The sequence below is a fragment of the Muntiacus reevesi genome, chromosome 21 (genome assembly GCF_963930625.1).
Source record: "Muntiacus reevesi chromosome 21, mMunRee1.1, whole genome shotgun sequence".
NCBI lineage: Eukaryota > Metazoa > Chordata > Mammalia > Artiodactyla > Cervidae > Muntiacus > Muntiacus reevesi.
Window position 1 is genome coordinate 838,809 of NC_089269.1, and position 25,338 is coordinate 864,146.

Sequence of the window (25,338 nt, forward strand, 5' to 3'; positions counted from 1 at the left end):
CAATCTTTCCCAGCATGAGGGTCTTTTCCAATGAGTTGGTTCTTTGCATTAGGCTGACCAAAGTATTGGAGCTTCAGCTTCAGCATCATTCCTTCCAATGAATATTCAGGGTTGATTTTCTCTGTCAACCCCCTGCCTCCTATGAGGCTCCCATTCTCAAGGCAGCAGGTTCTATCGTGACTGAAAATTTACGGTTTCAAGTTATTTCCCCTGTGTCATTTCTTATTTTATGCAACTATGCTGCACCCCCTTTTTTTGAGTTAGATTAACTAGTGGTTTGTTTATGTTGCTATTTTTTTCCAAAGAACTAGCATTTTTATTTACTTATTAATTTTACCATTTTTCAGCTATCTGTTTCATTGATTTCTACTTCTATATCTTTCTTTCTGCTTCTCCCCATTCTAAGTTGGGGATTTTATTCATTTATTTTCAGCTTTTAATTTATTTATCTAAGAATCATAGTGTGTAGAGGTAGATATTTTCCTCTAATCACTCCTTTAATTGTATCTAAAAAAATGTTAGGAAGAGGTTATTAATATTTACTGAGTTTCTGTCTACATCAAACTACATTTATATAGACTGATATGTAAAAGATGGCTTGCTTATATATAAAAACCCTTGGCTCACGTTTTCTTTTTATTTGAGTCTCTTAAAATTGTTCTTCCCCTGTCTTCTCACTTTATGATCTTATTTCCTTTGTAAGTGACTTGGCCTTGTTGCATGGGTATGCAGAAGGCTGCCTCTATATATTTAACTCTCAGAGGTTTAATAGACTGTGTTGTAGAGTTGACCATTCTGGGTTGTTTCCACCACGTACACAGGGCTCTTTGAATCATAGATCCAAGTTTTCTAACAGTTACAGAAAATTTTCTTGGATTATAGTTTAAATATTAGTTCTTTTGTCCATTGTTCTGTTTTTCTTTTTCAGAAGTCCCAATGTACATATGTCTCATATTCTTACGTATCTTCTATGTTATTTTTCTCTACGATATTTTTATCATCTTTTTTGTTTTCTTGAAATTCTCCACTTATTTTCTCAATTCTTAAGTTTTCAGGGAAATTCATTTTTTTTCTTGAGGACTTTGAAATTATTCTTCCCATGTAAGATGATATTTCTCCTTCTTCTCTGCCCCCCTCCCATTTCTCTCCTAGGTTTTATTTATTGTTCTCATATCTTACTTTATTTGTTCAATTAATGTTGCTTTTCTGGTTAAAATTTTTTCTGACACACACTCACACGCAAAACAGAAAGGAATTCCCTGGCCGTCCAGTGGCTAGGACTCTGTGCTCTCATTGCCAGGCCTGGGATTCAGTCCCTGGTCAGAGAACTAAGACCCCACAAACCATACGGTGCAGCAAAAAACAAAACAAAAAAATCCTCTCTGTAAGAAACTTACTAACTTATTTAAGGATATTTAATTCAAGGCAGGAACTGTTAAACATACCTCCACTTTGTAGTTAGCTTTTTGGGGAAGTTTTTAATCAGTTTTTCTTATCATTTTTCCTTTTAGCAGTCTCATAGGATACTATCAGACATTTTTGTTCAATGTGTTAATTTTTTCTAATCAGCCCTAATGTGAAGGGGTAAAGTGTTTGGGAGGTTTACTAGGTTTCCTGCTTCAACAGGACCTTCTTTTGTTGGTGTAAAGTGAAAGTGAAAGTCACTCAGTCATGTCAGGCACTTTGTGGTCCTATGACACAGTCCATGGAATTCTCCAGGTGAGAATACTGGTGTGTGTAGCTGTTTCCTTCTCCAGAGGATCTTTCCAACCCAGGAATCGAACCCAGGTCTCCCATATTGCAGGCAGTCTCTACCAGCTGATCCACCAAGGAATGATTCAAAATGTTTTAAATTAGTGGCACATTTTGGGGATAGAGGATGGGCTGATCCATTTTCTGATTTGGGGATTCTCTTGTTTCTGTGTCTTAATTTGTATTGCAGTATCCTTCATTCCTTTTATCCCCAAGCCTCCAAGAAAGGTCTCTCCTGTCCAAGTTACCTCTTCTTCTCCAGAAATTATATCTTACCCAGATTGCTAGATTTTAGTCTTCACTGTTTAAGTCATTTCCTTTTGCTCTTCCAGGAGCATGTGCTCTGATCCATCTAGCCTTAGATCTGTTCTGTTTTCACATTCAGCATGGGGACTTCTTTCATGAGGGTGATTTTATCTGTGTTCTGTCATGGTGGTTTCTCATTTATATATTTTTTACTTTACTCTCTATTATGGCATGATTCTAGAGCTAACTTTAGAGTATTGGGGGTTATTGCCAACAAAGGTCCGTCTAGTCAAGGCTATGGTTTTTCCAGTGGTCATGTACGGATGTGAGAGTTGGACTGTGAAGAAAGCTGAGTGCCAAAGAATTGATGCTTTTGAACTGTGGTGTTGGAGAAGACTCTTGAGAGTCCCTTGGACTGCAAGGAGATCCAACCAGTCCATCTGAAAGGAGATCAGCCCTAGGTGTTCATTGGAAGGACTGATGCTGAGGCTGAAACTCCAATACTTTGGCCACCTGATGTGAAGAGTGACTCATTTGAAAAGACCCTGATGCTGGGAGGGATTGGGGACAGTAGGAGAAGGGGACGACAGAGGATGAGATGGCTGGATGGCATCACCGACTCAATGGATATGGGTTTGGGTGGACTCCGGGAGTTGGTGATGGACAGGGAGGCCCGACATGCTGCGATTCATGGGGCCGCAGAATTGGACACAACTGAGCAACTGAACTGAACTCCCTATAAATACATGTAATTTGATGCACTATACTCAATCTTCTAGTTTGGCTAAAACAATGAGTAGTGGGTGGTTTTATTTACTCTCTATGTGGATCTGCATCCTTTTTTGACATTGTATGGAGAGATTTGGATTAGGAAGTTGCAATTGACATACGGAAACCCAAATGCTTAAAACTGAGTGAAAGTCGCTCAGTCGTGTCTGACTCTTTGTGACCCCATGGACTATACAATCCATGGAATTCTCCAGGCCAGAATACTGGAGTGGGTAGCCTTTCCCTTCTCCAGGGGATCTTCCCAACCCAGGGATTGAACCCAGGTCTCCTGCATTACAGGTGGATTCCTTACCAGCTGAGCCATAAGGGAAGCCCAAGAATACTGGAATGGGTACCTTAGTCCTTGTCCAGCAGATCGTCCCAACCCTGGAATTGAACCTGGGTCTCCTGCATTGCAGGCAGGTGCTTTACCAACTGAGCTATGAGGGAAGCCTTTTTTTTGTGTGTGTGTGTGTGTGTGTGTGTGTGTGTGTGTGTGTGTGTGTGAATTAATTTTTTTATTGAAGGATAATTGCTTTACAGAATTTTGCTGTTTTCTGTCAAACCTCAACATGAATCAGCCATAGGTGTACATATATCCCCTCCCTTTTGAATCTCCCTCCCATTTCCCTCCCCATCCCACCACTCTAGGTTGACACAGAGCCCCTGTTTGAGTTTCCTGAGACATACAGAATTTCCTGCTGGCTATCTGTCTTACACATGGTAATGTAAGTTTCCATGTTACTCTTTCCATACAGCTCACCCTCTCCTCCCCTCCCCCTATGTCTACAAGTCTATTCTCTATGTCTGTTTCTCCATTGTTGCCCTGTAAATGGATTCTTCAGTACCATTTTTCTAGATTCTGTATATATGCGTTAGAATACGGTATTTATCTTTCTCTTTCTTACTCACTTCACTCTGTATAATAGGTTTTAGGTTCATCCACCTCATTAGAACTGACTCAAATGCATTCATTTTTATGACTGAGTAATATTCCATTGTGTATATGTACCGCAACTTCTTTATCCATTCATCTGTTGATGGACATCTAGGTTGCTTCCATGTTCTAGCTATTGTAAACAGTGCTACAATGAACAATGGGATACATGTGTCTCTTTCAGTTTTGGTTTCCTCAGGGTATATGCCTAGGAGTGGGATTGCTGGGTCATATGGTGGTTTTATTCCTAGTTTTTAAAGGAATCTCCATACCGTCTTCCATATTGGCTGTAACAATTTACATTCCCACCAACAGTGCAAGGGCCTTCCCTTTTCTCCACACTCTTTCCAGCATTTATTGTTTGTAGACTTTTTGATGAGGGCCATTCTGACCGGTGTGAGGTGATATCTCATTGTAGTTTTGATTTGCATTTCTCTGATAATGATCAATGTTGAGCATCCTTTCACGTGTTTGTTAGCCATCTATATGTCTTCTTTGAAGAAATGTCTTTTTAGGTCTTTTCCTCACTTTTTGATTGGTTTGTTTTTCTGGTATTGAGTTGTATGAGCTGCTTATATATTTTGGAAATTAATCCTTTGTCAATTGTTTCATTTGCTATTATTTTCGCCCATTCTGAGGGTTGTCTTTTCACCTTGCTTAGAGTTTCCTTTGCTGTGCAAAAGCTTTTAAGTTTAATCAGGTTCCACTTGTTTACTTTTGTTTTTATTTCCATTGCTCTAGGAGGTGGGTCATAGAGGATCTTGCTTTGATTTATGTCATCAAGTGTCCTGCCTACGTTTTCCTCTGAGAGTTTTATAGTTTCTGGTCTTACATTTAGGTCTTTAATCTATTTGAGTCTATCTTTGTGTATGATGTTAGGAAGTGTTCTAATTTCATTCTTTTACATGTAGCTGTCCAGTTTCCCCAGCACCATTTATTGAAGAGGCTGTCTTTGCCCCATTGTATATTCTTGCCTCCTTTGTCAAAAACAAGGTATTCACAGCTGCATGGGTTTATTTCTGGGCTTTCTATCTTGTTCCATTGGTCTATATTTCTGTTTTTGTGCCAGTACCATACTGTCTTGATGACTGAGGCTTTGTAGTATAACCTGAAGTCAGGAAGGTTGATTCCTCCAGCTCCATTCTTCTTTCTCAAGACTGCTTTGGCTATTCAGGGTCTTTTGTGTTTCCATATGAATTGTGAAATTTTTTGTTCTAGTTCTGTGAAAAATGCCATTGGTAATTTGATAGGGATTGCATTGAATCTGTAGACTGCATTTAGTAGTATAGTCATTTTCACAATATTGATTCTTCCTACCCAGGAACATGGAATATCTCTCCATCTGTTTATGTCATCTTTGATTTTTTTCATTAGTATCTTATAATTTTCTGTGTACAGTTCTTTCATATCATTAGGTAAGTTTATTCCTAGATATCTAATTATTTTTGTTGCAATGGTGAATGTGATTGACTCCTTAATTGCTCTTTCTGATTTTTCATTGTTAGTATATAGAAATGCAAGTGATTTCTGTGTACTGACTTTGTATCCTGCAACTTTGGTAAGTTCACTGATTAGCTCTAGTAATTTTCTGATACTATCTTTAGGGTTTTCTATGTACAGTATCATGTCATCTGCAAACAGTGAGAGCTTTACTTCTTCTTTTCTGATCTGGATTCCTTTTACTTCTTTTTCTTCTCTGATTGCTGTAGTGAGGATTTCCAGAGCTATGATGAATAATAGTGGTGAAAGTGGATACCTTTGCCTTATTTCTGATCTTAGGGTGGATGCTTTCAGTTTTTCACCATTGAGAACAGTGTTTGCTGTAGACTTACCATATATGGCCTTTACTATGTTGAGATAGGTTCCTTCTATGCCCATTGTTTGAAGAGTTTTAATCATAAATGGGTGTTGAGTTTTGTCAAAGGCTTTTTCTGCATCTATTGAGATGATCATATGGTTTTTATCTTTCAATTTGTTAACATGGTGTATCACATCAGTTAATTTCTGTATATTGAAGGATCCTCACCTCCTTGGAATAAAGCCAACTTGATCATGGTGTATGTGCTTTTTGATGTGTTGCTGAATTCTGTTTGCTAAAATTTTGCTGAGGATTTTTGCATCTATGTTCATCAGTGATATTGGCCTGTAGTTTTCTTTTTTTGTATGTTGAATTTGTCTGGTTTTGGAAGTGTTCCTTCTTCTGTGATTTTTTGAAATAGTTTTAGAAGGATAGGCATTAGTTCTTCTCTAAATGTTTGATAGAATTCTCCTGTGAAGACATCTGGTCCTGGGCTTTTGTCTTTTGGGAGATTTTTGATCACAGCTCCAATTTCAGTGCTTGTAATTGGGTTGTTCATAATTTCTATTTCTTTCTGGTTCAGTCTTGAAAGATTGAACTTTTCTAAGAATCTGTCCATTTCTTTCCAGGATATTGCCATATTGTTGTTCATACTAGTCTCATAATCCTTTGTATTTCTGCATTGTCTGTTGTAACCTCTCCTTTTTCATTTCTAATTTTGTTGATTTGATTATTCTCTCCTTCTTTCTTGATGAGTCTGGCTAAGGGTTAGTTAATTTTGTTTATCTTCTCAAAGAACCAGCTTTTAGTTTTATTAATCTTTACTATTGTTTCCTTCATTTCTTTTTCATTTACTCCTGCTCAGATCTTTATGATTTCTTTCCTTCTACTAATTTTGGGGTTTTTTCTTTTTTTTCTCCAATTGCTTCAGGTGTAGAGTCGGATTGTCTATTTGGTGTTTTTCTTGTTTCCTGTGGTAGGATTGTATTGCTATACACTTCCCTCTTAGGACTGCTTTTGCTGCTCGCATGGGTTTGAGTTGTCGTATTCTCATTGCCGTTTGTTTCTAGAAATTTTTTGATTTCCCTTTTGATTTCTTCAGTAACCTGTTGGTTATTTAGAAACATGTTGTTTAATCTCCATGTGTTTGTGTTTCTTACAGTTTTTTTTTTTTTTTTTTTTTTCTTGTAATTGATATCTAGTCTCATAGCATTGTGGTCGGAGGAGATGCTTGATATGATTTCAATTTTTTTAAATTTACTGAGGTTTGATTTGTGACCCAAGATATGGTCTGTCCTGGAGAATGTGAGGGAAGCCCTTTGGTTTAATTCAATCCAGTTGTTTTTCTTTTATAGGTGGTAGAAAGTGTTTCTTTATTTAAAATTTTCATTTATTGCCATTTTATTAAGTAGATCCACAGATGACCATTTGGCATCAAACTTTATGTACACACACACACACACACACATTTATATTTGGCATTAAATTTTCTAAACATAACACCTATCATCTCTATGCATAGATAGATATATACTTAAGTGAACACATATATATCTCATATATAGAAGCTAAACCTTATAACTGGTTTCAGTGTTAATGACAGTCTTCTTATACCATTATTTCCTCCACTCTTTGATTCTTTACTTCATTTACCTTCATTAGTTAAAATATTTGAGATATTGACAGATTTCACAAGCACTTTAGATAGGTGGTGTTTTTCCTGAGCCACTGCATGTTAAAAGAGTGTTTTCTCTTTCCTTCACACCTAAGTGACCACATTTTCTGACTCAAATTCTTGGGTCACAAGTTTTTCACTGTTTTGTGATTGTCTGGTGTTCAGTGTCAAGCTGTTTAAGGTTCACTTGGTTCTTCTCCTTTGTAAACAACATTTTTTTTTTTTTTTAATTTTCATTTTGCTGCCTGGGGTTTAGGTATCATTATCATACTTTGTGAAAAAAATTTAGTTGGCTTCTTTTTTATTCTATCTTAGTGAACATTTTAAACAGCATTTGAAATTATCCTTTTCTTTTAGCTTTAGTGGAACTACCTTGTGAAACCATCTAGGAGCTGGTACATTTTCTTTTTTTAAGGTTAGCTCTTCAACTTCTCTCTTTCCCTGTTTTCTCTTTGGTAATCAATCTGTTCAGGTTTTTTCTATTTTAGGTCAAGCCTGGGCATTATGATTTCCTAGAAAATTATCCATTTTATCCAAATCTTAAAATATAGTCCCTTAAAGTTGATTACAAAAAAATTCCTTGAAGTTATTATAATTATTTTGTAAATTTTTGCTATCTCCAATTCTAAAAATTTAATTGTCTATCAATTTACCTATTTTATTACTGCTCTTTCACTACTATCAAAGAATCAGCTCTTAGATTTATTCAGCCAGTTTCTAATTTCTAACTTATTAATTCTAATTTCTAACTTATTAATAAATTCTAACTTATTAATTCATTTACTTGGGGTTATTGTTTTTTGCAATTATTTTTCTAATTCACCTACTAGATTCTTCATCTCTACACTGTCTGGGCTTAAACTCTACATTCTACTCTATAATCACTATCTCCACATTTGCATTAGTTTCAGGTTGAAGCTAAATGAAATCAAATACTTACAGCTAGATCTTTTTCTGTAAGGTATGCATTTATACCCTGATTGGCTTAAATTTTCTTAGTGGTTTCAAGTGTCTTCAAGATATCTTAAAACTTGGCATGTTTAAAACTACTTATCCATTACCCTTATAGTTTAATGACAGATTGTTCTTGTTCAGCTTCTCAGTCATGTCCAACTCTTTGTGATCCCATGGACTGCAGCATGCCAGGTTCCCTGTCTTTTGCCTGGAGCTTGCTCAAACCCTTGTTCATTGAGTCAGTGATGCCATCCAACCATCTCATCCTCTGTCACTCCCTTCTCCTCTTGCCTTTAATCTTTCCCAGTATCAGGGTCTTTTTCTAAGGAGTCAGCTCTTCCCATCAGGTGGCCAAAGTACTGTAGCTTCAGCTTCAGCATCAGTCCTTCTAGTGAATATGCAGGACTGATTTCCTCTAGGATGGACTGGTTTGATCTCCTTGCAGTCCAAGGGACTCTCAAGAGTCTTCTCCACAGTTTGAAAGCATTAATTCTTTGGCATTCAGCCTTCTTTACAGTCCAACTCTCATATTCATATATGAATACTCGAGAAACCATAGCTTTGACTATACAGAATTTTGTTGGCAAAGTAATGTCTGTGCTTTTTAATGTGCTATGTTTCTCATAGTTATTCTTCCAAGGAGCAAGCATCTTTTAAATTTGTGACTACAGTCACCACCTGCAGTGATTTTGGAGCCCAAGAAAATAAAGTCTCACACTGTTTTCATTGTTTCCCCACCTATTTGCCATAAAATGATGGGGTTGGATGCCATGATCTCAGTTTTCTGAATGTTGAGTTTTAAGCCAACTTTTTCACTCTTCTCTTTCACTTTCATCAAGAGGCTCTTTACTTCCTCTTAAGTTTCTGCCATAAGGGTGGTGTCATCTGCGTATCTGAGATTATTGATACTTCTACTGGCACTCTTGATTCCAGCTTGTGATTCATCCAGCCAGCATTTCACATGATGTACTTTGCATATAAGCTAAATAACCAGGGTGAAAATACACAGCCTTGACGTACTCCTTTTCCAGTTTGGAACCAGTCCGTTCTTCCATATCTGGTTTTAACTGTTGCCTCTTGACCTGCATAAAGGTTTCTCAGGAGGCAGGTAAGGTGGTCTGGTATTCCCATTTCTGGAAGAATTTACCACAGTTTGTTGTGATCCACACAGTCAAAGGCTTTAGCAAAGTCAATGAAACAGAAGTAGATGTTTTTCTGGAATTTTCTTGCTTTATCTATGATTCAATGGATGCTGGCAATTTGATCTCTGGCTCCTCTGCCTTTTCTAAATCCAGTTTGAACTTCTGGAAGTTCTCAGTTCATGCACTGTTGAAGCCTGACTTGGAGAATTTCCAGCATGACCTTACTAGCATGTGAGATGAGTGCAACTGTGCCCTAGTTTGGATCACAATTTCTTCCCTTGAGGATTTTATAGCACTTAGATTTTAAAGTTGGCTTGGAAACATCTGAAATAAATCTTATATTTTCCCATAACAGATAACTAGCTTTCAGTGGCCAATGTCTTATTTTCTTATCTTTAAAGCTGATAATTTTATGAGAATATATTTCTTAGTGGTGACAGATGTGTAAATACTTTTCCCATGATACGATATGCCCTTATAGACTAAAGATGCAGTTCTGGAAGGGACAGGGTTATAAATATCTTTAAATAATTTCTGTCTTATTATTTCAGATCTCTTTTATGATGTTAGAGTGGCACAGAGGAGATAACAGATTGTACTTACGTAGGATTTCCCTTGTCTGTTTTCCGTAAAGATAGTCTGGTAGTTTTCATCTCACTTGGTTTTTTATTTCATTTTACTCCTTTTCCTGAAGCCCATCATTGTCCTTTTTACTGTGTTTTCAGCAATTTGTAATATTTTGTTTCTAGTGTGTCCTTTATTTCTGTTAGGGCTTTAAATACTTCTTTAAAATGTGTTTTGTTACTTCTTGCCTAGTGAAAGCTCAGATATTAGTTCCTTCTCTTGCCTTCTCACATCTCCTCATTTATTTTAGAGAAATTCTTTAAGGACAATTAAGAGATGATAAAGATTCTGGTTTTTAATTTTACAGAATATACACAATTATGATCTGTTCCATCAAAAATTTTTTGAATGAGTCAGTTTTACCTGTAAGTTCTTCCATATTCCTTTCCTCTGTTTCTTTGTAAATCTATATAATGATGCTTGACTTTATTACTATTCATGTAATTCCTGGACCTGATACTCGGTTTGAAGCTTCTTCTGGTTTAAAGACCAATTCTATATTTCAAGCTTGTAGAAATACACACAAAAGTGTGCATGTGTGGCTTCTTTTTGCCTTTATTTCTCCTAACTCACTAGAATTAATCTATCAGGATGGCTTACCATGCACAAAGGCTCTCATCCCCTGCTTTACCAACAGATAGGGCCTCTCTGTGATTTCTTACTTAACTTTGATTTCTTTGTTGCTTGAGACAGTGCAGCAAAATAAGTCATAAAAGGTGGCTCAGATGGTAAAGAAACTGCCTACAATGCAGGAGTCCCAGCTTCCATCCCTGAGTCAGGAAGATCCCCTGCAGAAGGGATGACTGCCCACTCCAGTACTCTTGCCGGGAGAATCCCATGGACAGAGGAGCTTGGCGGGCTGCAGTCCATGGTGTCTCAAAGAGTTGGACATGACTAAGTGACTCACACTTTTCACTTTCACAAGACAGTGTTCCTATTCTCATCACTCCAAATCAGAGTTCACTGGTTAGGCGTGCCAATTACTTTGAAGATCTGTGCTCTGATAACTTTGTCTGACATTTACAGATATGATCTATCTTCTAGATTTCTTCCATGAAGCCAATAGACCTTGAATATATTTAGTAACTTTTTCTCAGAAATTTTAGTAAGTTATAACTGTCTCCTGTGTAGTACATCACAGCTATGGTAAGGGAGATAGTGCCCTTATTACCCGCTTCCTTTGAGTTTTATGTTATGTCTAAGGGTGGAAAAGAGAAAATTACTTTTTAAAAAGACTTATTTATTTATTTTTGGCTGAGCTGGGTCCTTGTTGCCGATGCAATTAGTTGAAATTCCACCTGTATTTTGCACATGGTCTTCTCTTATCTAGGGTTTACAGTGATGTTGCCAATGTTTACTTTTAACTTTTTTTTGTATTTTCATGGATATTTTAATGAGAACTTGGGAGAGCTGTCATGAACAGTTCAAGCCTGCTACCATAGAAACTTCTGTATTTGCACAATGAATCCACACCTTAAGTACCTTGAGAGAAGGGATTCATATCCAGGGCTCTTTATTGAACAAGTGCCCAGTGAACACGTTTTGATTTAGAACTGAATAAAAGCAAAGGGAAGCTGTCCTTGGTTTTTACTTTAATATGTTAACTATGAACTTTATGTTATCCTGGTTCTGGATACTACAATTATATAAAAGTGATAAAACTTACTTACATGTAAAAAATACATCTATAATTCAGACTTTGTTAACCTGCACAAATTTTACTCTAGTTGAAATTGTCTATTTTTTAAAAGAGAAAACCTGACATAAACAAATGGGAATTTTAAAAGACATGGAAATTATGCTATTGTTAGCTACAAATAAAGTTTTCTTTAGCTCATCCTATCAAATTGGTCACAATATATGTGGTGAAACATTCAGTTTATTCACATCAGTAAACAGTTATAAAATTTCCACTATTGTTGAGACACATGGGAGTTAATGGAGCCTCCAAATTATACAGTTTGTTTCAAGGATTATTAATTTTATCTCTCAATATCTTTGCTTCTCAGAGTCATGATGACAATATTGGAAAATCTATTTTATACCATCATAAACATTCTGTGATATCACCAATGATACCATACCTATTGACCTAGATTGGAAGTCCTCCTTCACTTCTACCATAATAATCTAAGTCAAGGGCTAATTTTTTTTTTCTTTTGCAATGATTACTAGGCACAGAGAAGTACCCTAAGGCCCAATGATAGAAGCATGATTATGGACAGAGTACCAAATTTAGAGTCAGAGGAAATGAATTTGAGGTACTTGCACTGCCATTTATGATCTGTTTGACTCTGGGCTTGCCATTTACTCTTTCTCTTTTGCTCAGACGGGTGTATACATGAAGAAGTGTATTTGAATAAGCTTGATAAACTATACATGTGCTACAAAGCATGTATAAACTGCATTGACTGTGTGTGGTTGCTCTTCAGATGGATGACATCCAAATATCATCAAAGCCAGGTCAACCAGGTAGTTGACTTGAGTGTTAAAATGCTACATGGACTGTAATAAGAGGGAGAAATGTTTATTTACCAGAACTCCTGGCGGGGGCAAACATGGGGAGTGGGTCTGTTGTGTCTGGAATGAATATGTTGATAAGCCACTTAGTGAGAAGGAGTAAACCCTCAAGGGATATGTATCAACAGATGGTTACCTAAACTGCTTTCTAAGGAGGATCAAGCAAGCTAATTCCAGCCTTCTGTTTTGCCAAGTGGAGTACAGAATTGGGGCTGCCAATGGAGCCCTCCTCCCCTTTCCTTCCTTTATACACCTGAGTTATTCTTTTTTTTTTATTCTGAGCTATTCTTATAAGTAAATGTTGAACCCTGATTTCTTTTAAAAAAAAAAAAAAAAAGATCAGTTTTAAGGGATGTCCCATTAACATCCTGCCTGGGACATGCATAAGATGTCAGATCTTCATCAGGATAATATTCAAACTATGTAGTAACATGGGAACTGCAGCAAAAGAGGGCCAAGACTCTTCAGGGTTAAGCTCTCTAAATCCTCCATCCCCTGGCATTATTCTAACTTAGATCTCTGGTTCAGCTTCGAGTACACTGATTGAATTCTGCTTTAAGTTTCTTATGAAGTTACAGCTCTTGAAATATCCAGTGATTGTTTCCTGCTTTATTCATCATTAATGTAGTGTTCTGCAGCCCCTCTGTGCCAGGGCCAAGTGTCCATGCTTGCAGACCTGGCTAGCTAGCAGGAGTCACTCATCTTGTACTTCTCAGGGATTGATTGCCTGGGATGCTGATTATTTTCCTTATGGAACACCCCTGATATTTGTAGGTAGAAGTATAGACCACAGTGAATGCCACTATTTGGGTCTAAGCATTGCTATTTTATTATTATAAACCAAGGGATAATTTATAAAGGCTGACAATATTATTTTAGTTTCCCTGAAATTGTTTTGATTCTCTGGGCCTCAGAGCAAGCCCTTTTTAGAGCAGAAACTATTTGTTTATACAGTCAAGCTTTGAGGATGATTTATTATATATTCATGTGAGAAAACAGCAATTCAGGCAATTCAGGACTTTTAAATTTTTTTAAAACCTCCAACAGCAATGGGATATATTTCCAGACAAAAGCAATGTCACTTTATGAACAATCAACTTGTTATTTATCTTTCTGCTTTTGGGAAACAATACTAGGTCAGCCAAAGACATCTCCAAAAGGGTATTAGTAATAATAGAAATTAAATGGTGTACAACACAGAATGTTTTTTCAATTATATTCTAAAATGAGATGGAAAATAGTTCAATAATTCTGTAACTGGTATCTGATTTAAAATATTTTTCTGCATCTAATTTAATATTTGTCATATATGAAATTTATAAATTATCAAGAAGAAATAAACATAGATGCTGGAATTAATTTGTTTGATGAAAGATGATCCTTTGGCTTTGCCTATGATATGAGAAGCCCCTTAGGACTCTGATCTCTTTTTATTCACATCAATAAGTCTCTACTGGGAGTATATATGTGGTACACAGAAGGGTGAGGCCGTAAAATGTAATATGAACAATATAAATGTCATTCTATTACTCTCTTGCTTAAGATCATTGTGAGACTCATTCAAATCCTCAAGGCAAAATCTAAATTCCTTCAAGGCAAAATTTAATATGAAATATTACCCTTCATAACAAGATCCTTGATCAGTTTCTTAACTTTATCACTAATCATCCCTTCTAACTTCTCTCCAAATTATATGTATATGCACATATGTGAGCACACACACACCCCTAACTATAGCTATAGTTTTAGTACATCATTCTATCTGGGTCACTGTGTTACTTACACCAGGTCAAAGCAACCTGCCCGAGGTACTGCCTCTAAGCCTGAAAATTCAACAAGTATGAGGCAGCTCCAGTATTGAAATCCTTAAAGAACAATTAATTTACATTTAAATAGAATTTGCTATTGAGTGATTTGGGATGGTAGAATAAAATATGGACATTTAGTGTATGATCTATTGATGACTAGTGGTAGCTTGAATTTGGGTTGTATCTCAGGCATTTGTGAAGTGTATGATCTTGGCCAGAGTAACTTCTCTCAGCTTCAATTTCATTGCCTACAAATGGACCCAGCTGGAATACTGAGCAATTAGGGATGTACTAGGGTTCATTTCTGTGCTGTGGTGTTGGAGAAGACTCTTGATAGTCCCTTGGACTGCAAGGAGATCAAACCAGTCCATCCTAAAGGAAATCAACCCTGAATAGTTATTGGAAGGACTGATGTTGAAGCTGAAACTCCAACACTTTAGCCACCTGACATGAGGAACTGACCCATTGGAAAAGACCCTGATGCTGGGAAAGATGGAAGGCAGGAGGAGAAGGGGATGATAGAGGATGAGATGTCATCTCCAATGGCATCGCCGATTTGATGGACATGAGTCTGAGCAAGCTCTGGGAGTTGGTGATGGACAGGGAAGCCTGGCGTGCTGCAGTCCATGGAGTCGCAGAGTCAGACATGACTGAGCGACTGAACTGAGGGCTCATTTCCCACTGACTTACTTGATAGGTTAGGGAGAGAATTAAATGGGTGGGGGTGGGGCTTGGGTGAAGGGCTGGTGATGAACAGCTACTGAATGAGTGACTTCAACGTTTGCGGGGCTTGGAGATACACTCATGAGCTTTCAGGGCTTGGAGTGCACCCATGAACATTTTAAAAAGTTCAAAAGCAGGCAGATCAGAAAATGGGAGCCAGTGCAAAGGGCTGGAGACCAAGTCAGGCCTTAAGAGGGGCTGGCAGGGAAAAGAGGGTCAGGACCACTTGGAAGGCTCATGGCAGGGGACAGACTGGAAGGGACTGCACCTTGCCTCTGATCATCTCAGGCAATAAAAATGCATTAACTCACAGGATGCTTGTGACCATAGGTTATTAAAAGTCATGTAACTTGAAGCATTTAAAAAACCATAAAGCCCTAACAGACATTACTATTTTTATCCTGCAGTATCACAAAGATGAAACAACTGCAAAAAAACTTGTCAAGATTAACCCCATCAGGGAGCAACTGAACAGCTGTCCTCCCTTCTACCCAGGGGAGCACGCACTTGGCATTCACGGAAGCCTTGCCTCTGCTTCTCGTGTTTCTGCACTCCATCAGGGCTGAGGGCATGCACCTTCTCCTTTGATCTCGGGGTGCTTTTAGTGAATCCTTCAGCTTCCAACCGTAAAGGCTAATGCAACAGTAGGACTTGAGGCATTTTCATCAAGAAATCTCTCAGCTCCTGCTATCTGAAGTTCAAAAATACACTTCTGAAAGACAAAGTTCTTTTTTTTTTTCCTACTTTCCTATTTGTTGAGTACTTTGTCCTGGCGGGCCAATGTGCATACACTCCATTACCGCAAATTCAATTGCTGGAGAATTTGTTCTCAATTCCCCCCTTGCCCCAGATACAAAACTACATTTAGAATGGGTTTTCTAGAGCAAGTAGCTTAGTTTCCTTCTGTTGATGAGGTTCTCTGAACCTCTCACTGCCTGTCTGATACAATTATTCCTTTTTAATAGCTTCTCATTTTCTCAAACATTACTGGTCCCTTTACTGTCAAGTGGATATTTTTCTACTAATAGGTAGACATTTAACTGTCAACCTGAGAGGAACTGGTACACTGGAAACCCTTTGTTTATGTGTTTATTCAAAGATCAATTTGTCACTGTCTTCCTTATTCAATGATTCCTGTCCTCACTGGTCTTTGCTTCTTGCCCCTCTTTCTTCAAAGCTGCACACCTCCCTGAACCATCCCTTTCGGATGATGCTAATCTAACATTCAGGCTGCTCCATTAGCGATCTCAGTTCATAAACGCAAAGTGAAATGTTCATCTCAACCTCACTTTTAAGAGTAGATACTGCTCTGTGTGGGCTTCCCTGGCGGCTCAGTGGTAAAGAATCCGCCTGCCAATGCAGGAGATGCATTGGCATCCCTGACCCAGGAAGGTCCCCTGGAGAAGAAGTCACCAATGGTTAGTATTTAAAGACAAAGATATCACTGTGAAGAGAAAGTCTATTTGTGAGAAGCAATGCTTCAGCTTCAGTGAAGTTGTGGAAAAAGGGCCTTCCTGAAAAAGTGGGGTTAATAGGGTATAAATCAGATCTTTTTCAGTCAGTTCTAAAAATAAATTCTCCCAGATCATATTTCTTTAAGTCAAAGATTTTTCCATAAAATAGGACGATGCACAAACAAGAGTGTATGTATTTTGCTTTATCCTATCTCTCAAGGGAAAGGGCATAAAATGCGGCCTGAGTGATTTCAGCTGGACTCTAGGAAAAATAGTTAACAATGACAAACTCTGGAAGGGGTCCCGGAGGAAAGGGTTCCATATCCTCTGGGGCAGTCTTTAAACATAGGAGAGACTATCTGGCTGAATGAGGTTGGACAAGCATGGCTTTCAAACCTGTTTCATTATTTTTAAATGGGGAAAATCTCTGAGGCTCCTTCTAACTTTGAAAACTGATGCTTCAGTCACACTAGGTGTATCTTTGGGAGGCGGATGCTGCTGGGATGGTCATGTTGAGGCAGACTTGGCTGCTTCCTGGATCTCTGTCACCACAGCACCTCTCCTGCCCTACCTACACTCTCTCTCCTTGGGCTAGTCTCCTAAGTCATGAAACTGGAAACAGTAACAGCAACAGGACTGTTTTGTATCCTTATGTTTAGGTCATTCCTATTTTTCAGTTCTTCAATGGAGATGTTGCCATTTTAGTAATCCGTCCACTATATTTGTGTGTACTTTTAGTTGCTAGTTTCTTTGACTAGGGCTTCCCTTGTGGCTCAGATGGTAAAGAATCCGCCTGCAATGCGGGAGACCTGGGTTCGATCCCTGGGTTGGGAAGATCCCCTGGAGGAGGGAAGGCTACCACTCCAGTATTCTGGCCTGGAGAATTCCATGGACTGTGTAATCCATGGGGTCACAAAGAGCCGAACATGACTGAGCAACTTTCACTTTCTCTGACTGAATGCACGTTTTAGAGATCTGGGTCAAGGGAGAGCTGTACTCCTTGGAAGCCCTCAGGCTGCTCAGATGTGTAAAGAAGTCCTGAAGATTTATCCTCAGGTGGTACTCTGGTCCTGAGGTCAGTGAAAGCAGTTAGATGTTTCAAGTGACACCCGAGAAGCTCTACCCTAGCCGGTGTCTGGGCAAAGGTGATCAGGACTTACCAAAGAGATGGAGCACAAGAAGGCACTTTGCAATAGTATAAAACCTGGTGATATAATTATTACTCCTGGGTCTGACTTTCCTCCTTTTCTGTTTTTCTTGTTTCCATGGAGCTACAGACATCATGAACGATGAGGCAGAATGGAAACTTGACCAGCATGGCCTATTTAGACTATACAGGAAATGAGACTATCAGACATTTCTTTTAATAATGCAAAAGCAGAAGTGCTGAAACAAAGGTTTTCATGAATTAGTTTTTTTCAAGGCCAGACTTGTCCTCCATGTTCAAATATAAGCTGAATTAATTCTTTCCCCAACATAGTTTAATTGTTATAAATGTTTAGTTTATGTCTCCTAGTAGTACATACACCATTAAAATGAAGAAACACGACAATGAGACGACTAATTTTTGACCATCACCAAAGCAATTTATCATTAAAGAGAACATATTGGAGCACTAAATCAAATAACTACTGCCTCGTGGAGATTATACGTTTATTAAGAAAGCAATTTTTTTCTTCTTAAATTTTGAATATTAGGATGTTGCCCTGTGAAATACTTTGACATGGGAATTAGAGAAGCAAATTCAATTTATCTAGGAAGGCTGCAATAATATTTTAAGGAAAGAAATGAATTAATATTTCTTATTATTTCAGGAAAAAATGTGGTCTCCTGAAAAAGATACTATAGTCTATCTTTCCCATGCTGACAATCTAGCTTCTGTCCTTTTTCATAAGACCAAAGAAGTGGCAATAAATTGCTGCTTGCCTCGGTTGTGCATAGAGTGTGTGTAGTGTGTCCGAGAGACACACCTACTCTCCCCCTGATCACAGCAAAGGGCTATAAATCTATCAGCAGAGTGATTCCCAGAACATATGGCTCATGGGGGAAAATCACTTGCATTTAGCTCTGGCCAGCTGTCCAGAGCTCAACAATGTTGGTAACATATTTCAGGACAGATAAACTAGGAAATATTTAGAAAGTGCAAGCTAAGAAATTTATACTAATCACCTCCACTAGACTCAGATGTATAAATTGCCGTTACATTATTTTTCAGAGAAGAATTTAATGAAATCATTCCTGGTTGCCCAAGATCTGACTGAACAAGAATAATATTCACCATTTCAGACCTTATATAGCTGACATTCATCTGGTTTAAACCACAACAATAAGCTTTCTGATAACTGATGTTTTTCAACTGCATGTCAAATACAATTTCTGACACTGTAAAGTTAAAAGAGCAAGGGAAGTTCCATTTGCATAAGATGGACCATCTGCAAATTTGCATCAGCCTTCAGACACTTAAGGAAAAATAAACTTCATTTTAAGATTCTGAGTTCATGAATAAAAAATTAGTTAGTTAATAGCGTTCCTTGGAGATGTGGCTAATTCCTAGGCTGGGGCAGAGAAAATAAAGATGAGCCTGGAGCATCTTGTACTGCTAGAAAGAAACTACTTTAAAGATGAGAGAACAAAAGGGAAAGAAAGAGGAAAGAAGATGGATGCTATGGAATCTAGAAACACGGTACTGATGAGCCTATTTGCAGAGCAGGAATGGAGAGAGAGGCATAGCAAGTGGGCTTGTGGATAGAGGGAGGGGAAGGAGAGGGTGGGACAGACGGAGATCAGGACTGACACATGGATACTACTGTATATGTGTGTATATGTGTATATATGTATGTGTATATGTGTATACTACTGTATATGTGTGTACATATGTATATATGTATGCGTATATGTGTATACTACTGTGCATGTGTGTGTATATGTATATATGTATGTGTATATGTGTATACTACTGTATATGTGTGTATATATGTATACAACCGTGCATATGTGTATATATGTATGTGTATATGTATACTATTGTACATGTGTTTATATATGTATGTGTGTATATGTATACTACTGTATATGTGTGTATATATGTATATATGTATGTGCATATATGTATACTACTGTACATGTGTGCATATATGTATGTGTACATATGTATACTACTGCATATGTGTGTATATATGTATATATATGTGTGTATATATGCATACTACTGTACATGTGTGTATATATGTATATGTATATATGTATACTACTGTATATGTGTGCATATATGTATGTGTGTATGTGTATACTACTGTACATGTGTGTATATATGTGTATATGTATGCGTATATGTGTATACTACTGTGCATGTGTGTGTATATGTATGTGTATATGTGTATGCTACTGTATATATGTGCATATAGGTATGTGTATATATGTATACTACTGTATATGTGTGTATATATGTATATATGTATGTGTATATGTGTATACTACTGTGCATGTGTGTATATATGTATACAACCGTACATGTGTGTATATATGTATGTGTATATGTATACTATTGTACATGTGTTTATATATGTATGTGTGTATATGTATACTACTGTATATGTGTGTATGTATGTATACATGTATGTGTATATGTGTATACTACTGTACATGTGTGCATATATGTATGTGTACATATGTATACTACTGCATATGTGTGTATATATGTATATATGTATGTGTATATATGTATATATATGTGTGTATATATGCATACTACTGTACATGTGTGTATATATGTATATGTGTGTGTGTATATATGTATACTACTGTACATGTGTGCATATATGTATGTGTGTATGTGTATACTGCTGTATATGTGTGTATATGTATGTGTATATATGTATGTGTATACTACTGTATATGTGTGTATATATGTATATGTGTGTGTGTATATATGTATACTACTGTACATGTGTGCATATATGTATGTGTACATATGTATACTACTGCATATGTGTGTATATATGTATGTGTATATATATGCATACTACTGTACATGTGTGTATATATGTATATGTATATATGTATACTACTGTATATATGTGTATATATATGTATGTGTATATATGTATACTTCTGTATATGTGTGCATATATGTATGTGTGTATGTGTATACTACTGTATATGTGTGTATATTTGTATATATGTATGTGTGTATGTGTATACTGCTGTATATGTGTGTATATGTATGTGTATATATGTATGTGTATACTACTGTACATGTGTGCATATATGTATGTGTACATATGTATACTACTGCATATGTGTGTATATATGTATATATGTATGTGTATATATGTATATATATGTGTGTATATATGCATACTACTGTACATGTGTGCATATATGTATATGTATATATGTATACTACTGTATATATGTGTATATATATGTATGTGTATATATGTATACTTCTGTATATGTGTGCATATATGTATGTGTGTATGTGTATACTACTGTATATGTGTGTATATTTGTATATATGTATGTGTGTATGTGTATACTACTGTATACATATGTATATATGTATGTGTATATGTATATACTACTGTATATGTGTGCATATATGTATGTGTGTATGTGTATACTACTGTATATGTGTGTATATTTGTATATATGTATGTGTGTATGTGTATACTACTGTATATGTGTGTGAAATAGTGTGAGGCTACTATATGGCACAGAGAGCCCAGCTTGGAGCTCTGTTGTGACAGAGAGGGGTGTGATGAGGGGTGGGAGGGGAGGGAGGCTCAAGGGGGAGGAGATATATGTGCACATAGTTGATTTACTTTGCTGTGTAGCAGAAGCTAACACAACACTATAAAGCAATTTATTCCATTTTTTTTTAAAGGGCATAGGCACCAAACTGGCGGAGCTCCCAATGTCCAAAACTACTACTATCTGAGGAACAGAATAATGAGCCATAGCACTGGATTAAAAACCAATAAACTGAGTATATATCCATGTGTCCACACCAATGTAAGAAAATGACCAGATAAGAAATAAATGGGGGAGAAGGGCAAATCTTCCTTAGATAAGAATTCTAAGGAAATATGTAGATACTGCGTCCTCCAGGAGAGAGTCATTTTCAAAGAATAGAAAAAATAGCAAAAAAATAAAAAATGAAAAGGAAATGGTAAAAATAGAAAAGGAAAGAATAGGGACTTTAAAGTGGAAGGAAACACCAGAAACCACCGTAACCAAGGTGAACCTCACTGCTCATCAGTCGTGTTGCTAACATGTACCAAATATGATACGAGGCCTTCCCAGGTGGCGCAGCGGTAAAGAATCTGCCTGCCAATGCAGGAGACACAAGAGACCCGGGTTTGATCCCTGAGTTGGGAAGATCCCTGGAGGAGGAAATGGCAACCCACTCCAGTATTCGTGCCTGGAAACCTCCATGGATAGATGAGCCTGTTGGGCTACAGCCCGTGGGGTCACAAAAAGTCAAATATGACTCAGCCCACATGTGCGCATAAGATATGAGGCAATGAGAAGGTCACTTTGCCTCTGGGTATGTTTTCCCCGAACACATAAGCCCAAGCTAACCAAGAGAAAACACAAGACATACCCAAGCCAAGAGACATCCTGCAACGTATCTGACCAGTGCTCTTCAAACGTATAACAGTTATCTAATACTTTAACATTAAGGAAAGCTGGATGAATGTAGTATGAATTTTGAACTTTAAAAAACATTTGATTTGAACTCAGCTTTTAACTATGCACAGTCCACAAAAGCTCCACCCCATCTCCAGGGAGAGCCTTCTCCTATGGAGAGCACTTGGCTCCCTCCACAGGGGTCCTTTCTGCCAGCCTCTGAGAGAGGTGGAGTGCCCATCTATCCGCACATCTGTCCCTGTTAAGTCAGAAGGAGAAAAACAAAGCTCATACATTCACACACATGCGGAATCCAGAGAAAGGGTGCGGACGAGCCTGCTGGCAGGGCAGGGATAGAGACGCAAACACAGAGAAGACGCTTTGGACCTAGCAGGGGAAGGAGAAGGCGGGGCAGACAGACACACCTCGCCACGTGTAAAACCCTGACAGAGCCCGCGGCACAGACAGCCCAGCCCAGGGCCTCTGGCAGGATGCTCAGGTTTGCATGAAACGGATTCACCCTCATACCACCAGTCTGCCGTCTCTCTCTCCTCTCCCCTCTTCTTATCTCTTTCTCTCCATCACCTAACAGATGAGGGAACTGAGATCCAAAAAGGTGATGCAGTCTGCCCAAATCACACAGCTTTACGGCAGAGGTAAGGATAAAGATCTAGACTTACTGATTTCTAGCACAATTTCCCTTTCACTTTACTGGGAAGGGATTAATGCCTTGAGAGAGTCAATTAAAAGGTAAACCAAGATTAACTAAACTCCTACTTTGAGATTAGGTAGTTCAAGAACCAGGCTTTTTGCTATGTGTCTAAATTGGGTCTACAAAGTTAAAGATTCTAGCCATCATGCCTGTTTCTCTCCTGTTGCGTTGCAGATGTTATTGTTTAGTTGCTAAGTCACGTTCAGCTCTTTGTGACACCATGGACTACAGCTTGACAGGTTCCTCTGTCTGTGGGATTTCTCAGGCAAGAATACTGGAGAGGGTTGTCATTCCCTTCTCAGGAAATCTTACTGACCCAGGGATCGAATCTGCATCTCTAGCATTGGAGGCAGATTCTTTATCACTGAGCCACTAGGGAAGCCTAATTGCACATTAAAAAAAATGCTAAATAAATAAAATCTACAATAATCTACTACGTGATGGTTGAATTTCCACCTAGGCTCGATGCTTTGGTCAACCCTGTGATGGTGGGGTCACTATGACCCCAGATCTCTTTGCCCCCTTGTACTTCTTTTCCATTCATTCCTCTTGCCAGTCCTCAGCCCTTGATCGTCACCGCATGCCCCAGAAAACAGTGAGAAGGGATCACACACTGAGTGAACTTCATCTTCTAGCCCAACAGCCTGTGACAGATTCAGACAGTTGCTCCTAATTAATGTTCAGAAATTCTTTTTCCCCTAATTAATTCTCTGAAAAACTTCACATTGTAGTTGTTGCCATGCTTTTCTTTTTTGAGGCCATTTTCCTTTTCTCTCTCCCAGGAAATACCTAAGTACATGCTTTGGGCACGTTCCTATGCACTCTACATAGCCATCCTCTTTTTTAGATTAACTTCTACATCTGCCTCTTGATCTTATACTCCACTCTCTGCTTGCAAACCTTCCACTTTCCCACCACTTCAGATTTTTTCTATCAATGATTCCTTATGTCTGGTTTGCTCAAAACTTTTCTTTGTTGGCTCTCCATCATCCAAAATGTTCAGGTCTCCACCTTAATGAGGAAAGCATCCTCGAGCCTCTTGCTCGTTTAGCTGGCCCTGGCCCTTGAAAAGTGCCTTGACTCTCAGTATTTGAGTTACTGATGTTATTCAGACCCTTTGCAGACATGTATCCCCACCTTTCTACTAAGCCACAGTTAACTTGTATTTAATTCTGTTCAAGACCATCCCAGTTTTGTACAATCAGTTCAAGAAAATTTGAGTTCACATTTGTTACCACCTTTCAGTTTTCTATCTCTGACTTTTTACACCTCAATTTTATTTTTCTTGGTTCTCTGATCTCTTTTTAAATTTAAAACTACTCCTATAATCCTCTCTTCACATATTATTATGGCTCAAATTGGCATTTTCATATAGCAGGTGCCATCCTTCTATTTCTGTGTTGGTACCACAGACCAGGTAGATAACCTGCCATTCCCATAGCACTAATGATTTGTTTCCTGATCAGATTCTTCTCCAGAAGCCAGGGATTGGGCAGTTGCCTGGTCAGGCCCCCATTATATTATATACCATTGTTTAAAACAGCCTCACCCAAGATTCCTAGCCACTGGATTCTGGACAAAAATGAGAACTCAAACTTACAAAAAGGAAAAAAACAAACAAAACCCAAAAGGCCACACTGTTCATATCATCCCTCTTTCCAAAATTCTCCACTGTCTTTCCACAATGTATTTTCCAGGGATAAGCCCAAGTTCTTAGCCTAGAATTCCAAGTTTCTACTCAGGTCTGCATCTCTAATCTGGTCATATCTCCCATCAGCATAAATTCACCTCTTCAGCCAAACTTGCCCCCCTAGGCATGCGTGTGCACTTCCATGGCAGCACCACTTGGCTCACGCCATTCTTCCACCCTCAAGTCAAACAACTTTCTCTTCTCCACATCTTACCCAACCAACGCACACCCGGCCCCCAAACAAAGTGGGCTAAATCAACATCCATGACTGCTTAAAATTCCTAGTTACCTATGACCAGACGGATGCTCGCTTAACTTGATGAAGGACTTCCATCTTAAACCAACAGTCAATATTATATTTAATAGTAAAGTTCTAAAATATTTCTATTAAAATCTAGAATAAGATGAGGATGCTAGTTATAAACAATATTATTTAATACTGTAGTGAAATTTAAGAAATATCCATTTGGCAAAGAGGAACCAAATATATATTAATTTGAAAATGATATGATTATTGCCTACTTGGACAACTAAGAAAGTCAAATGGAAAAGTGGTAGAATAAGAGAGCTCACCAGGTTTGAAGATTAGAAAATAAATATCCCCCAATTCAATAGATTTTCTATGTACCAGAAAGATCAGTTAGAAGAAAACAATGAAAAATTGATATCACTCACAATAATTCAAAAGTATGTAATAATAAATTTTAAAAGAAACGTGCAGGATTTATGAGTTAATCTGCAAAACTTTAATGAGGACTACATCTTATCCAGCATTTAATGTGAACTGTGAACTCAGTTTAATTCTGTCACCTTCTAAAAAACTTTCCAAAATCAGCATCAAAATATTCTCTTTCACCTGAACTCCTGTTGTTTTTGTTGTGAATAACAGTCAACTGGTCCCTAA